This window comes from Myotis nattereri (assembly GCF_964212035.1).
Source record: "Myotis nattereri genome assembly, chromosome: 1".
NCBI classification, from domain to species: domain Eukaryota; kingdom Metazoa; phylum Chordata; class Mammalia; order Chiroptera; family Vespertilionidae; genus Myotis; species Myotis nattereri.
In genome coordinates, this window is record NC_138075.1 from 77,765,927 (window position 1) to 77,780,989 (window position 15,063).

Below are 15,063 nucleotides of genomic sequence, written 5' to 3' on the forward strand. Positions count from 1 at the left end.
AGTTGTGAAGCTGTCAGGGAGAGGGTAATAGAGCTGAATTATAGGAAGCAGTACTGAGAATTTACAGGCTCTCTCTGCACTTGCAGAGTTCAGTGTTTTTGTTTTTGCTTTTTTTTTCTGTTAGAATTATAGGAACTGGAGTGCTTCCCATGCAGGCACACTATTTGCAGAAATGCCTGCCATCTCACATTTCCATAGTATTTCATCAACAGCCCTCTGTGCATGAACCAAGTGTGACAATAAGATCATGGGCTGATTTGTTAACAAATAGAGTTTATACAATTAAGTAAGTGGCCCAGTTTGAAGTATCTCGCATGTTAGTCCAAACTACTGTCCATTGCTCATCTCTTCTTTGATTCTGCCCTCTGTTGGTAGCATCTATAATGCCTTTATCTTTTGAAGTCAGATTTTGTCTTCCTTAATAACCAAAATCCTTTCAGAGCCATGACTTATAAATAAATGAGGAACTCAAGCTAGTTACTGGTACTTTTTGGTTCCAAAATGAGGTATGACTATAAAATAATATCCTCGGTGTGTTTGTGTGACTCATAAAGTGACTCTCATAAAGAGTCCTAAAGGGAGTACTTCAAAGATTCAATATCAATCAGTTAGATGTTCAAATCCTGATATGGTTGTTTAAAAAGCCTCTTAAACACAGTTAAGATTAACATAGCAAGAGATTGAGGAGGTTTGGCAAACTCAGACCTAATCAAAGTAGTGGAGACTTTCTATAAGAGCTGAGATATTATAGCAAATAAATCCCTTTTAGAAAACCATGAGGTAAAGACCTTCCAACAGGAAAAGTGCATGTGATGTCCTAGTAACCAACAGCAAAGCTATTCCAACAAATGGTAACGTGATGTTGGTTTATGTAGAGCCACATGACACTGTGTCTACCTCAGTAGACTACAAATATGTCTTTGGAGCAGGAACCAGGCTGCAGGTTCTAACAAGTGAGTATTACAGGCAAGACAGACTTTATTTTATAAGTTGTTGGTGTTTGAGGGCCAAGGAAAGGGAAATACTCGTTATAACCTATGGAAGCAAAAATGGCCACTAGTCTGAAGTGGCAATTTTGGGGCCCTGTACTCTGAACAGGAGGGGTGAAGGAGAGCTCTGAGGATAGGCTTACCATCAATTTCATAAGAATTGTCTTACCATTAGAAAAATATTTATTAGCTGGAGACCTCGAGAGACTTATAAATATAAGAATTCTATATTCTTTATTACTCTAAAACTGTATTATCATTCCACATTTTTCACTCCCTTTCTTACCCCTCTTTACGCCTCTCTCCTATCCAATTTCACCTGGCATTTATATTTTGAGAAACCATTATGTCTACTTCTTAGCTTATCACTTAAGGCTCTCTAAAATCTGGACTCTTTCTGTCCTCCAAATTTATTTTCAGCTATTCCTTTTCACAAATGCTCTGCCCCAGGCAAACTGGACACATACTTCCCCTGAATGCTTACCCATTCCCACACCCATACTTCATCTCCACAAACCAGACACCGTGGACACACCACCGAAGACAGACTTTCATATGTGAAACAAATGTTTTCCTACCCAGGAGACTACTAGACTTAATTTTATAGAGAGAATTTGAGGCATTATATACCTTTTAAAAAATTAATAAGGCTTGGCTAAGAGGCAAATAGCAAAGTAAGAAAGAGGGATCTGCCATGGGAAGATAATCTCTAGGAGACAAACAACACTGACTAAATCCAAGTAGGACATTTATGAGCTGCCATATTGCCTGCATGTCCCTTGTTTTCCCTCTGGAGGGTCCATTCCTAATTGCTGTTGTGAAGCCCTGGTCCTCCAGGCAGCCGGGGGGGAGAAGGAGGACACCGTGCTGTACACTCAGCGTGGTGCCCAGGGAGTGCCCTCCTCAGATTTTCCTTCAAGTTACCTCAAAAGTGAGAGAGACTCCAAAGGATGCCCTAGCCAGGATGGGAGAAGCTACCTGTGGGGGAATGATTTCAGGTTAGTCCATGAGTTGTGTTACCTCCCAGGACAATGGGACAGTGAGAATGAAAAGTCTCTACTAGGACAAAGGTAGAAAATGATGACAGTCTTTTTCCTGGTGACTGTCTAAGCAGGGATGAAAAAGTCTGAATTTGGAGTCAGGAGCTAATCCAGGGCTGACCAGTGCCTGCAGCTACCTCTAGTTCTGTGGAGTCAGAAAAGGTGGGACTCCTTTTAGATGTTCCGGAATCTGGACTTCAGTCAGAGGTGTCTGGCTCCAGCACCCTCAATGGGCAAACCAACCTTCTGACCCCTCCTGCCAGGTGGGCAGGGGCAGCTGCCCTCCGTCTCTCCCTCTGTGATGACAGAGCTTCCGGCTGTTTTGGCTTTGGTGCCATTATATTCCTACTTTATCCAAATAAGGTATGTAATCTTTAGAACCCCTGGAGAATTGTTATCTAAAACCAGAGGGTGTGCTAGGATTTTTGGCAGCCAGCATTCTGGGCTTGTGCAGAAAACTCCTTCTTTAGAATATTCAGAAAGAATATCCTTCATTTCTCCAATGTTGAAATAGTCCTAAAATCCAAGCTGGTGCTAGGATTCTGTGCCAGGTTATTACTATGTCAATTATGTAATATTCTCTGTGCTCACTGTATCACTCCTTCCAGAAGATCTTTAGGGAAAACTTAGTTTGGTTTCTAGAAGGTTTTTGCTGAGCCGAAGATCACTGTGTGAATAATAATGCAGGCACCAAGCTCACATTTGGAGGGGGAACAAGGTTAATGGTCAAATCCCGTGAGTATCTCTGCTGAATCCATAATGAATGCTCTCATTTCTAAAGGCAGCCATAGCACTGGGTTTCATGTGGGGGCTGTTTTCTCCACCCAGTTTTATATTTTGTTCATTCTAATCATTAATCCTTATGATCATACAGTGTTATACATGCCATATGTACATGTGGAAATGGGCACATGTATAATTGTCGCAGGAACAAATGAATTGGAGAAAGACACATTTCTTGTCCTTTTTGTCTTAACCATTAGGGTCAGAAAGTCTAGTTGTGTTGAACATGAGGAGTGGGAGAACCCATCTTCAGGGGCTTTGTCAGGATTGAGCCACTCCTTGCTGGCCTGGTCAGGGGCAGCTCGGTCTGGTGGTGGAAGGATGGATTATTTAACCTCAGAAGAGCATTTCCTTCCCAAATATGCTATGAATGGACCACGATGCCTCTTTGGCCAGGGTCCCAGCTGGAGGAGCACGCCTTTGGATTTGGGGATTGAAAGGGATTTCCTGGTACACGTTGACCTGGTTGGTTTCTGTAAAGCTTTCTGTAACTGTGTAATATTGGCAACGACCGTAAGCTGATTTGGGGATTGGGGACACGTCTGGCAGTAAAACCAAGTGAGTCTTCAAATTAATTCTGAAACCTGTCTATACAGTTTGAAATATCTTAGGAACTGTCTCCTTTTGAAGCCCAACTGTTTAAACTGTGCAGTTATGGGTAGTGTTTTCTCCTGTCCACCCAAGATGAGCCCTTGTTTATCCTTCAATCAAAATAACCAGATGGCATTGATCCACAGTGCATGGTAGGAAGGCAGTCGGGGGAGTATGAGACTGTTTTCTCACAGCGCAAACAGGCTGGCCCATTCCAAAAGGGGCCATAAGGGAGCACTGGAAATTAGAGGAGGTAGGAATATGCATCATGTATTATGGCTTTCTTAGTCCATCCACATGCTCCAACCTCACCATGGGCCCCTGGTAAATACTCTTCCCCTGGCTCCCAGCCAGAGAGAGTCAAGTGCTGCTGGGAACTCCCAGGACTTAGGCGCATCCCAGTGACTTCCCAAGAGAACATCTCCCCGGCATGGATTATCTAGAAGGACCCAAATTTATCATGTAATTCTTGCATCTCTCAGTCCTCATTGGCTCACAGCCTATGGTGGATCTGCTAGAAGGAACAGGAAAGGAGTGCGTTTCATCCTAACTCTGGTCTCCCCTGAGTTCTCTCCAAGAATCTTCAGAAGCATCTTAGAGATTCAAAACTGTGCTCTGTGCAACCAGACTGTGTTCCCAGCAGTGTATGCAGTGGCTTTGGCTGGGGGTAGCTGTGGAGCTGTAGGCTGGTACAGCTCGGGGAGAGGAAGGGGAATTGAAAGACACCTCTGATATAGGCATTAATGAATTTCTAAAGGAGCTTCCACATGTTAATCTGATAAGCCTCTCCAGGGAGAAGGTCACCCTTACCTTTGCAGTTCTAAATGTAAGACATGTGTTGCAAGAAAAAGTGGAAAATGTCAACTGCAATGCCAAAATGGTGAAAGTGGGTATAAATATTAAACCGGTTTTAACGTTAAGTTTATGAAATATAAGCCTTTCAGGAGAATCAGCTCAGGGTACATTTATTAGGGTCAGTGAGCTAACTATTTTGTCAATGTTACTGGCATACGCACTTTAAAGGAGGACCCAAAATAGAAAAAGGAAGCCTAATAGAAGGTATAACATAATGGTTAAGGAGACAAATTTTGAAATCTACTGCCTAGGCAAATCCTAACTCTGCTCCTTACTGGATGGGTGGCATTGAGCAGGTCACTTAATCTCTTCATGCCTTGTTTTACTTCATTTGCTCACTGAACTGTTGTGAGATTAATAGGGTTTATACCTATAAAGGGCTTTGTATAGTGGCCAGCACATAGTAAGCCTTCAATAAATATTAGCTATTAGTAGATTGCTGGAGGGAAGGTGATGGAAATGATCTCCTTTTGAGGTTTTTGTAAAGTGCATCATTAGAGTGTGGCTCTGGAAATGTGGGGAAACTCACCTTTGGGCAGGGGACAACGTTACAAGTAAAACCAGGTAGGTTTGAATGTCCCTGGCTAAGCCACAATTGCCATCTATGTTCTTTTTTTGGTAAATCTCTGCCTGTTCAACTTCTAAGCAAAGACTGTTATTTTTAAGTTTTATTTTCCTTTTATAAAAGTTAATAGAGTGTGTCTTTTCTAACCCATTTGGTTGCAGCTAGTGGCAAAAAGAGGGGCAAGATTTAGAATGAGGTGGGCATAGAAGTTCTAGGTTAAGACTGAGAGAATATCCATTTGGCTGACTTGGGAGAAATAAAAACTTCAAATGTGAGAAGTTCACAAAAAATAAAGGTGATTTTACAGAATAGGAGACTAGAGTGGAAACCACCCCTGGAGCTACTAGAATTCTTTAAGAACTGCCTTTCAAGCATGAAAATGGAAAGCTTTTGTTTGGGAAAGAAAAATGGGGAGAGAACAGACTGTTAGTGATTTGGATTTTTTTTGCTAAGAAACATGGAAGACAGCATTTTCTAGAGGATGTGTATAGCATACCCCTAGTGAGCGCTATAGAGGAAGAAAATTCAGCAGAGCAAAGTGTTTTTGTAGCAGACAGAAACACTGTGCCAACTTCCGGAGCAGACAAGCTTGTGTTTGGGACTGGAACAAGACTCACCGTTATTCCCTGTAAGTCCTTTGCCACTTGAGACAAAGCCCTTAATCTATAATAGCCAGCTCACACATCCCAGACAGCTAATAAGAATTCTAAATGAGCTTCCATGTGTTAACCTGATAAGACTCTCCAGGGAGAAGGTCACTCCTGCCTTCCTGGCTTTAAATGTAAGACCATGTAGCAAGAGAAATGGGAAATGGCAATTGCGGTGCCAAAATGAAGAGGGTGGATATAAATATTGGACCAGTTTTAACGTTAAGTTTATCAATATAACCTTTTCAGAAGAACCATATCAGGCGCATTTATTAGTTTGTGTTTACACAGCACAATCGCCTGGTTAATTTGATTAATGTCAGAGCTGATCCTGACCCTCAGGCACTTCCTTGAAAAACCTCCTTTGTGCTTCAAGTTGCCTGAACTGACTGGCGAATTACCTACATAATTGCCAGATCTGTTTTACTTTGTGCTGTATAGACTCAGCCTAATGAAAACAAATGCGGCTGTGTTTTTCCAGTCTGTCTACTCCCCACACAAGAAAGTTTTCCTTCTATTGAACATCTCTTCACACAAAGGAAAGATATCCAGCAAGCCATTTGACTTATAGCTGCTGCTATTTTGCATTTATATGACTCCTTTCCTTGGGAGAGATTAAGACACTTCGTAGGACTTATTATCTCAACAGATTGACAGCCTAATTAAGAAGAGCGAGACAGATTCTGAGTATCTTTTTGTGGCTGCTGTGGAACATTTCGTCAGATGACTCTGCGAGGCAGAAATAAGACAGGGATGGAGTCCGTGTGGCGCGGGCCTTCTCAGCTGCACGTGAGAATTTGGCTCAGGAGGGGAAGCAGTACTAAATAGGTCAGGGCAACTGACAGAGCCAGGAACATTTCTTCCCCTAAAACCCGTGTGTTCTCACAAAGCAAAGCGTGACCAATTTTGACATCAGCTGTGTGTTTGTCTATGCTCCTTACTTTGGTTCTCAGGCCCTCCCACTCCAGGTCTACCAGCCTTCTGTCTCTAACTTTTCTAACTCCTTTCCCACTCCTTTGATTCCTGACGACCATGCCCACCAGTGCCAACCCCACCACATGCTGCGCCTGCCTCTTTAGCCTGTCAGTTGTATTTCTGAGGAGTTTCTTAGCTCCTTGAGTGATTCCCCAAGCACCTGAGGGGGTCTTTTCTGGGGAAGGGGCTCCAGCAGAGGTGGCAGTGGCCGCCATGGGCTACCAAGTGCCTCTATGGAGGCCGGAGCTGGGCCCTAGATGAGAAAGAGCCTCCAGAGGAAGGTCTACCAGGAAATAAGGAACACCGCAGGGTTTTTGTAGTAGAGTCTACCATTGTGCACAGACAGGCTTTGCGGGTGCACTGCAGTTCGGGTCCGGCACTCAAGTGATTGTTACACCAAGTAAGTGTGTCTTTTCTCATTTCTGTGGGCTAGAGTGTCTGTAAGTCATACAGAGTTCTTTCCCACCCACCCACCCCCCTCATTTCCCAGCTAGGCACTGATGCGATACAATTTCTGAATCTAAATACACTGCCCGTTTGACCATGAAGATGGTCAAATTCATTTTTAAAAATAACTTCGACTGATTTCATTTAATGCTGCCAACAGCAAAGAGAAATCAGTATGTCATGGGAACCTAATCTATGTTCATTGGCCGCTGTGGGAAGACAGTCATTCCTTCCTACCCCCGGCCGTTAGCCCTCAGAACTCAGCTGACCTTTTCCAGGCCTGTCTCTTCTGGCAGATTAAGTGGTTGTATCCACTGACTTTCTGGTGGAAAAACACACGAGACAGATATTTTCTCCTTCAGTTTTTACTAAAAAAGCTTTCTCTTCGTTATTTTGACAATAAACTTCAGCTAACATATTCCCTCCTATTCATGTTCCTAGTATCTTGGCTTGAACACGCACATTTCCCCCTCATTAAGCAAAATGCGTTTCTATGTTGTAACCCACTGCACTATCACTTTCATCTTCACAACATTCTCCAAGGTAAGCAGCGTCCCACAGCATCAAACATATTTCCCAGACAAAAGAGCCAAAGCACAGACCAGTAACGTTATTGAAATCCAGTCCCCACCCCAAATCAGAAGTGAAATTAGAGTTTGAGAGGCCCTGTATTCTCCTGGTGAGTTATCTTGAGCTGTCATCTTTGTGAACTGAAAACATAGTCGGCACAGGCCATGGGCATCTGCAGGGGACGAAATTTAGCAAAAACTGACTGTTTCATTGCATTGGTGTTTTAAGTGTATCCCCAAATCTTCTTTGATGGTGGTAGTTATTTGCTGCCAGTGATGGGTAAGAAGTGGAGGCAGAGCACCCTTCTGGGCTTAGAGGGTTTTTGTAGGCCTCGCTATCACTGTGTGAACTCCAACAATGACAAATTAATCTTCGGAGCTGGAACCAGATTACAAGTCTTTCCCAGTAAGTACTAGGAGGAGTGATTTTGAGGAGGTGTTTTCTATAAAAGCCAACTTGCTCTAGTACATTCTCGCATACCACAGGCCACCCTCCCAACACTGAACTAGTTGGGGGCCTTCCACGCCTCCGGCTGCCTGGGTCCAAATTCCTCAGGATGTCATTTTTCAGATAGAACTCTCTGTAAACCAAACCAGCTTAATCTATATCTGAATACCATGGTTCTGACTAGAATCTTATCAGCAATGAAAATAAGACACTGGAGAATTAGATGCATTATGACTCCAAACAAATGATCTGTTTCTCTTTTTTGCATTTTTATTTAAAAACTAGAGGCCCAATGCATGAAATTTGTGCAAGGGGCTTGGCCCTCACAGTATCACCGGGCCCTCACAGCCCCAGCTGCCTCGAGACCCTGCCCTTCCTCCCCCTCCCCTCCCACCCCCCACCCCCCCACTGGTTGTTCCAGAAGGTTATTCTGCTATCCTGTCTAATTAGCATATTAGCTCTTTATTATATAGGATATCAGAAAAGGTGAAGCAAATCCAACTTCTCCAGTTTGGAAACTGTTTATGAATTATGTTTACCTTATATGCAGAGAGACCTAGGTTGACTCTGAATGTTTAGTCATTCGATTTTATCATCTGTGTCTAGAATCTATAATGGGCAAGGGAATCAAATGTAATTAAATGAACAAATAATCTTCAATAGTCAATATTCCTACATTGTTTCATGTGCTTTGCTCTGGATTTTTTACCTGGGATTTATCTCTAATTGGCTCCCTGGAAGGACAGTGAGGTTTTTGTTAAGGTTTTTGTGTCTGTGTGGATAGCAACTATCAGTTGATCTGGGGCTCTGGGACCAAGCTAATTATAAAACCAGGTAAGTCTCAAAGATGCGACTATAAGGAAGTGGAGACACAGGTTGAATAATGCATGAAGCATAGCATGCAAATTATATTTTTAAGAACAATCCAGCCTGCTGGAGACAATGTACTTGACCCAAATGGAGTTTTCACTCCCAGTGAGAAGCAATGTAAGGCACCACCTCTCTTGTTTAGTCTAGTTGCTTCCAGAATGAATAATGCTTAACCAGCCTTCTAAGAGAGCAGAGCTGGGTTGTTAAGGAGTATCTAAATCCCTCTGATATGGTTGGAATTTTTTTTCCAAGAATAGAAACAGCCTCATTCCATTAAAAGAATGAATTCAGAGAAAGAGAAAAGTCCACAGTCAAAGACCAGGGGGAAGGAATAGCGCGCCTGCTGCTTCCCCACATCCTTGCCTCTGGCTGCTGTCCCGAATGGAGAGCAAATGCCTGCAGAGCTCTTAGTCACTTGTTGGTGAATCACCCAGGGTTCTGGGCCTTATAACAAACCCCACAAGGACATAATATAAAAGGCAGTGGCAAGGCAGGAATATGGGGACTGAAGGGACACCTGGCAGGTCAGCCTTTGCTGTGTAAGCCTGGACTGTTCTTAGCCTGGAAAGACTGAGCCCAGACTCACCCCATCCTGCCATGCCCTTTCCTGGGGGTTATTGTAAGGCTCTGAAGGGCTGTGTAAACTATGGGAGTGGAGCAAACAAGCTCATCTTTGGGACTGGCACTCTGCTTTCTGTCCAACCAAGTACGTGAGTAGTGGGATTCTGTGTCCGTGACAAGTGGGAAGTAATAGCCACTCTGGGAAAAGGGTTAGTTCCCCACAGTCATCCTTATCTACTACAGTACAGTAGGCTTTCAAATTTTCCCATTCTCCTGGACGGTACCCCATAGTCAGAGAAGAGGACATGGTGTTGATATTAAGATAAATCCCAGGGGGGAAACTACTGTGGGAAAACTATTCTCATCTAAATGCTACAGGTTTTCCATTCTGTGAACCCTGTTTCCAGGCCATTTCTCAGTTCTGCTCCTACTTTACCTGTATATAGTAAATACAACCTCTGCTAACTTGTTTGTACAACTGTATGTCAACTGGTTCAAGCACCTCTGTCTATAGGCCATATCTTCTTTTTCTTCCTAAAGAGACCCCAGAGCTATATTTGAGAAGGTTGCTGAGAAGACAGGCAAAACTGACCCAATAGTCAGGGGTAAAGCAGTGGGAGGAAGGCAAATACTAGACTTAGGGTAAGTCAGCTCAGTTTTAAAATTACCACCCATGTCACTGCTTCCCTATATTGCCTGCACTTGCTTCCCCTTCATTTTCCCTAGAATGGCTTATTCTGAATGCCCCAGGCTGAGAGGAGAGATGTAAAATTGGTTTTGAACTCTTTCTTCAAATCTGAAGAATTAAAAGCCATAGTCATGTTGGGGATGAATTCAAGTCTCCTCTCTCCACACTTAAAATTCTATCTCTTATGCTCTACTTTTAACCAAGACTTGGTACCACTGTCTTGAATGCTCACTCCTCTCCCTCTTCTTCAATACTGAGTGTGTATTAAAATCCAGCAATGCTCAGCTTTGTGATAAAGAAGCTTCTGTGTGCTCTTATCATTGCCTTTAAGGTACAATCTTTCTTATAACAGAACTAGAGGCCCGATGCACAAAATTCATGCAAGGGCCTCGGCCCTCACAGCTTCATCAGGAAAGTCGTCCAGAAGGACGTTGGGGAGGATGTCCAGAAGGTCGTTCAGCTATCCAGTCTAATTAGCATATTATGCTTTTATTATTATAGATATTATAGATATGTTCACTTCTTCCATTTATTTCAGAACTGGACTTTGGGTTATGGCAGATGGTGTGTTATAACTTCCTACCCTGGTCTGTCTAAAACATCATACATGCCCATGGTGGAATTTCTTTGGGGAAAGATAGGACTTATTGCATTTTGCTCTTCTTCCCTGGTGAAATCGTTTCTTAGGCTGCCACATAGAATCTGTTACACAGTGAGAAAGCTTTGAAGTCACTTGACCACTGAGTAGAGGACAGGACCATGGAGTTTGGGTTTAAGTGGAGCCTGGGTGTGAGTTCAGTTGGCTCTACAGCTGGAAAACCTCCCTGTGGACATAGGAATGCATCATCCCTTCAGGCCCAGCAAGAGTTGTTAACAAATTATTTGATTCAGCTTTGGCAGATTTAAGCCTAGAAATGCAAAGGGGTTTAAAAGCTCATAAGTTTAGTCTTTTAAAATAAAAATGATTGCTTTATGAAACAGAACCAATTCTTTTCTTCCTGTTATAAACGGCCATTTTCTTGAAACACAGAAACTTAAAAATCATAGAGAATCCAAATGCCCCCTCACCATGGTGCCTTGTGTTTGGTGGGGTTTGGCTAGGGGTTTCAGTAAAGGCAGGAAATGCTGTGGGAATAATAATGACAGAATCTTCTTTGGAACTGGAACCCAGCTAGTGGTTAAGCCCAGTAAGTGACCGTGTTCTTTTTATATTCGAGCCAACAAATAAATCCTGTGAAGTTAGTGGCGATTTCATTTAGTATGTAGACAACTGTACCTTTGGAAAAAAATGACTTTTGCAAATGCATGAAACATTGGTGATTGTTGAGAATAGAGTAATAATGATAAACAAAGTGAAATGAGACAATGCCAAATTGCCTTTAATATGGTAGCTCAGCTCTCCTTCCAAAGAGATATAGGGCTGTGAGTTATTTACAGCCACGGTATCTCTCCAACTGTGTTCTGCAATGATTTGTGTGTTTACTGTGATTTTGCCTATTAACCTTGTCTTTTATTCTATTAAAAAATTAGAATCTATCTCATTTGAAACACCACTAAGATGAAGAAGGTATTTTCTTTGTCTTTCATTCCTGCGTATGTATTTATTCTAAAGACCTAACAGGAAACCTAAACATTGTCTCATTTTGACAAATATCCACATCTAGTCCCATTCATGTCAAATTTTACTAAAAACAACTTTACTATTCAAATGCAATGGGATTTTTTAAAAAACCCACAATTCAGAGAGTAATTAATGATCCCAGATGGCTTTATAAACACCTGAAAAGAAATTCAGAGGGAAATAAGATAGCAGGCATGATAACAATATTTTTGTTTAATGATCGATTTCTCCATGGGGAGTAGAAATTTTTTAAATATATCTCATTGGGGAGGAGGAAAATGAGAAATTCGGGATCTTGACATCCCTAGGGATGTACCTGGAGTGTCAGTTCCTCCATAATGCCATTTTGGGGACAGCAGGAACCATCGAATTGTCAGTCAAAAAAATAATATTAAGAGGCAGGTCTTGTCAAGTTGACTGACTGGGTTATTAAACCCTGCAACAGGTTAGAAATGAGACTATGGAATAACCAATCCAAAGACCTTTAACGTAGGATAGCCTATTTTTAAATGGTTTAGCTATGGGAAATTTCCAGACAAGGAAACCAGCTACCTGACTCAATAAGTTTGTTTTAGATTTAGTAAGCATGACCAACCCATGCTCATTTTTTGAAATGATTGTGATAAAGAGCATTTGAGAGTTAGGTAGACTATGAGAAATAGGCAGTGGGGCTTGGTTCTTGAAGAGTCAAACAAGGACCCATCAGGGCTAGTGGTAATGGCATCAAGTTTTCATCACTTGGTAGTGAGTGACCATGTTCTTGGACTGTGAAAGGAGAACATTTCCCGAAAGACTGGGATCCCTCTGGGTCAGAATGAATTTTCACTACCCCCAACTAGGGCAGGGCTAAAATGCATGTAGCAAACCTGTACTTGGCCTAAGGTGAGGTATCTTCAGGGTTTGATAATAAGGCCACTCTAGAACATGACTGAGGGTAAGGTGGGGCTCTGTAATGCAGCTCTTTATCAAGTGGAAATTCAGATGTGTGTCTGACATGGCCCCTTCCTGCCCCCATCTTTTGGGGGACTCTGAAGAGTAGATTTCTAATGTGGCTGTCTGCCCAGTCATTTACTTTTGCCTAAAGTAACAGAACTGTGTGTGATAGCACAGAGCAGTTGATGGAACTGTTGTTTTTATAATTCACTTTCAGTGTCAAATGAGGTCATCCAATTTCCTCTGTGCATATTTGCAATAAGCAGAATAAAATTCAAGCAAAACAACAGGAGACACAGAGAAAGATGGCCGAAGCGATAATGAGAACTGTTTGTTATGGTAGAGGAGACTATGTGGGAATTTGTTAAGTCCCATGAAGGTGGGCTATCCACCAAGGCATGTGTAGCTTTCCTAACATGCGTCACTAGGAGTTTTTGTTATAGCCCCAGTCACGGTGCACAAAATGTTAACAAAGTCATCTTTGGAAAAGGGACTCAACTTCATGTTCTCCCCAGTAAGTGCTGTTCGTGTGATTTTCTGATATTGACTCCCATTGAGTTAAGAGTGGTTTGGGTTTAGGTGGGGAAAGTTTCTTAGGCTCTGACATGTGAGTAGCCTCTGGCTCTCACAGAAGCCCAGTCCTCAGTCCTTCCACAGCTTAGCCAAACACCAAATTCTTCCTGTCTAGAGCTGAGAAAGTTGCTGCCAGTGTCCTGCTGCTTAGAAATGAATTATCTTTTTCTTGTTTATATATGACAAAAAGTAAAAATTGTGAAACTTTGTCCAGAGTTCATCTTCCAGTCTCCCCCAGGTTTGTCCCCAGTGGACTTGTTTGGACACATTGTTAAGCCCAGTGTGATTCCTGGCTCCAACCAAAGTGGTTTTGGAAATGGCCCAGCTTACCTATGACCCCTCTCCCTCCACTCTTCACAAAGACCCACTTTTCTCTGTTCGGCCTCTTCTAAAATTCCTGGCTCTGATACCCATGCCTTCTCATTTCCCTTGTTCCAGGGATGGGCAGGAGATAACTTTCTAAAGAGCTACTTTAACGCCAGAGGCAACAAAGGTGGTATGTCGGCCAAGAGCAACATCTCATGTTGAGCCTTCTCTGTGCCATTTTCCAAGTCCTTTTCTTCACTTAGGAAAAGCAGCCACTTTTTGTTTTTATTTCTAGGACAGCAAAGAGTTCAGTATGAGGCCAGAGACAGGGATTTCCTTTGGAATATTTTTCATAGGCTAACAATAAGTTGGAAGTTTGCAGGCGGTTCAGAAATGCATTTTTGAGTCACAACTCCATGTATGGGAGCTCTTATCGGCAAAACAGGCAGTCAAAGCCAGAGGCATGTTAATCGTGCCACATTTTATAGAGAATCAGGAAGAAGGAGGCAAAGATGTGCTAAGAGAAAACAAAAACTATAGTTAAATAAGGAGATTTCTGGGTTATTCTGCCAGGAAAAAAAGATTAAGAGAAAACATCAGTTTTTGTTGTGGAGATGGTCACTGTGGGGATACAGGAGACTGGCAGCTTTCCTTTGGAAAGGGCACAAGACTTTCTGTGACTGCAAGTAAGTGTCCCTGGCCATCCTGGTTTTGAGCAGCAATAACTTCATCCCTTGACTGATTTTTTAGTGTACCTCGGAGTGCTTTTAGTGCACCAAGACAGGTCTGCTAGGAACTGGGAAGTTAGTGTTGAGCAGGAAGGTGGACAGATCACTCTAGCATAATTCAAAAGCCAACCAGACTCTCATGGGCAAGCACATGTACCAGCCTGGCCTCAGCGCCTCCAGCTTGCTCTGACCACAAACCCTGGCCCAGTTCCCTCCTCTGATCCCAGGAGACCAAAACTCTAGGATGTAGAACCTGAGACTCCTGAGTCTAGGGAGCACAGGAAGGCTGGCATGAGATCCAAGAGCCATTTTTAAATATATTGAGGGTTTCTATTTAATGTTATTAATTTTAATTTGTGTAAGTAATGCATGAAAATTTCTCCTTGCAAAAACAACGCAAATCACAGATAAATCCAATATGCACTTTGACCCGCCCCTCCACCCCCTTCCTTCAATATCAGTTTCCTCCCCAAAGATGACCACTGGAACTGGCTGGGTATGTTGTGATGAGTATCTGTCTATAATATGTTGACATGAAAACTCCTGTCTTCATGGAGGGAAGCTTGAGACATAAAGAACTCAGACTGCAGTTTGCAGATTTCAGTTAGATATAAAAAAAAAACAGTTGCTTTAATGCAAAGGCTGTTGGCAAAGGAGAGCCACCTTCCCAGGAGCTCTTAAAGATTAGATGGGTATTTGGTCAGAGAGCACCGTTTCTGAAGACAGGAGAACGGACCAGATGAACTCTAGATGAACTCTGAAATCCAGTGGGTCTTTGTAGGACTCCTATACCCGCTCTTCTCTTGTCTGGTTATTGTTACATCTGAGGTTTTTTGTCAGCACTACTCTTGTGTTGTGAGTGGCTTGATTTTCT

The 15,063-nt window shown here is 42.6% G+C and overlaps 1 long non-coding RNA gene and 1 gene segment (V, D, J or C); one reads left to right on the plus strand and one right to left on the minus strand.

Moving 5' to 3' along the window:
* The window catches only part of LOC308528750, an 852,227-nt gene that overhangs the window by 555,293 nt on the left and 281,871 nt on the right, over window positions 1-15,063 (minus strand). The gene's annotated exons all lie outside the window — the stretch shown is intronic.
* The window catches only part of LOC308528712 (T-cell receptor alpha chain constant-like), a 575,855-nt gene that overhangs the window by 524,866 nt on the left and 35,926 nt on the right, over window positions 1-15,063 (plus strand). Inside the window, exon 3 of the C gene segment in view lies at window positions 14,097-14,147.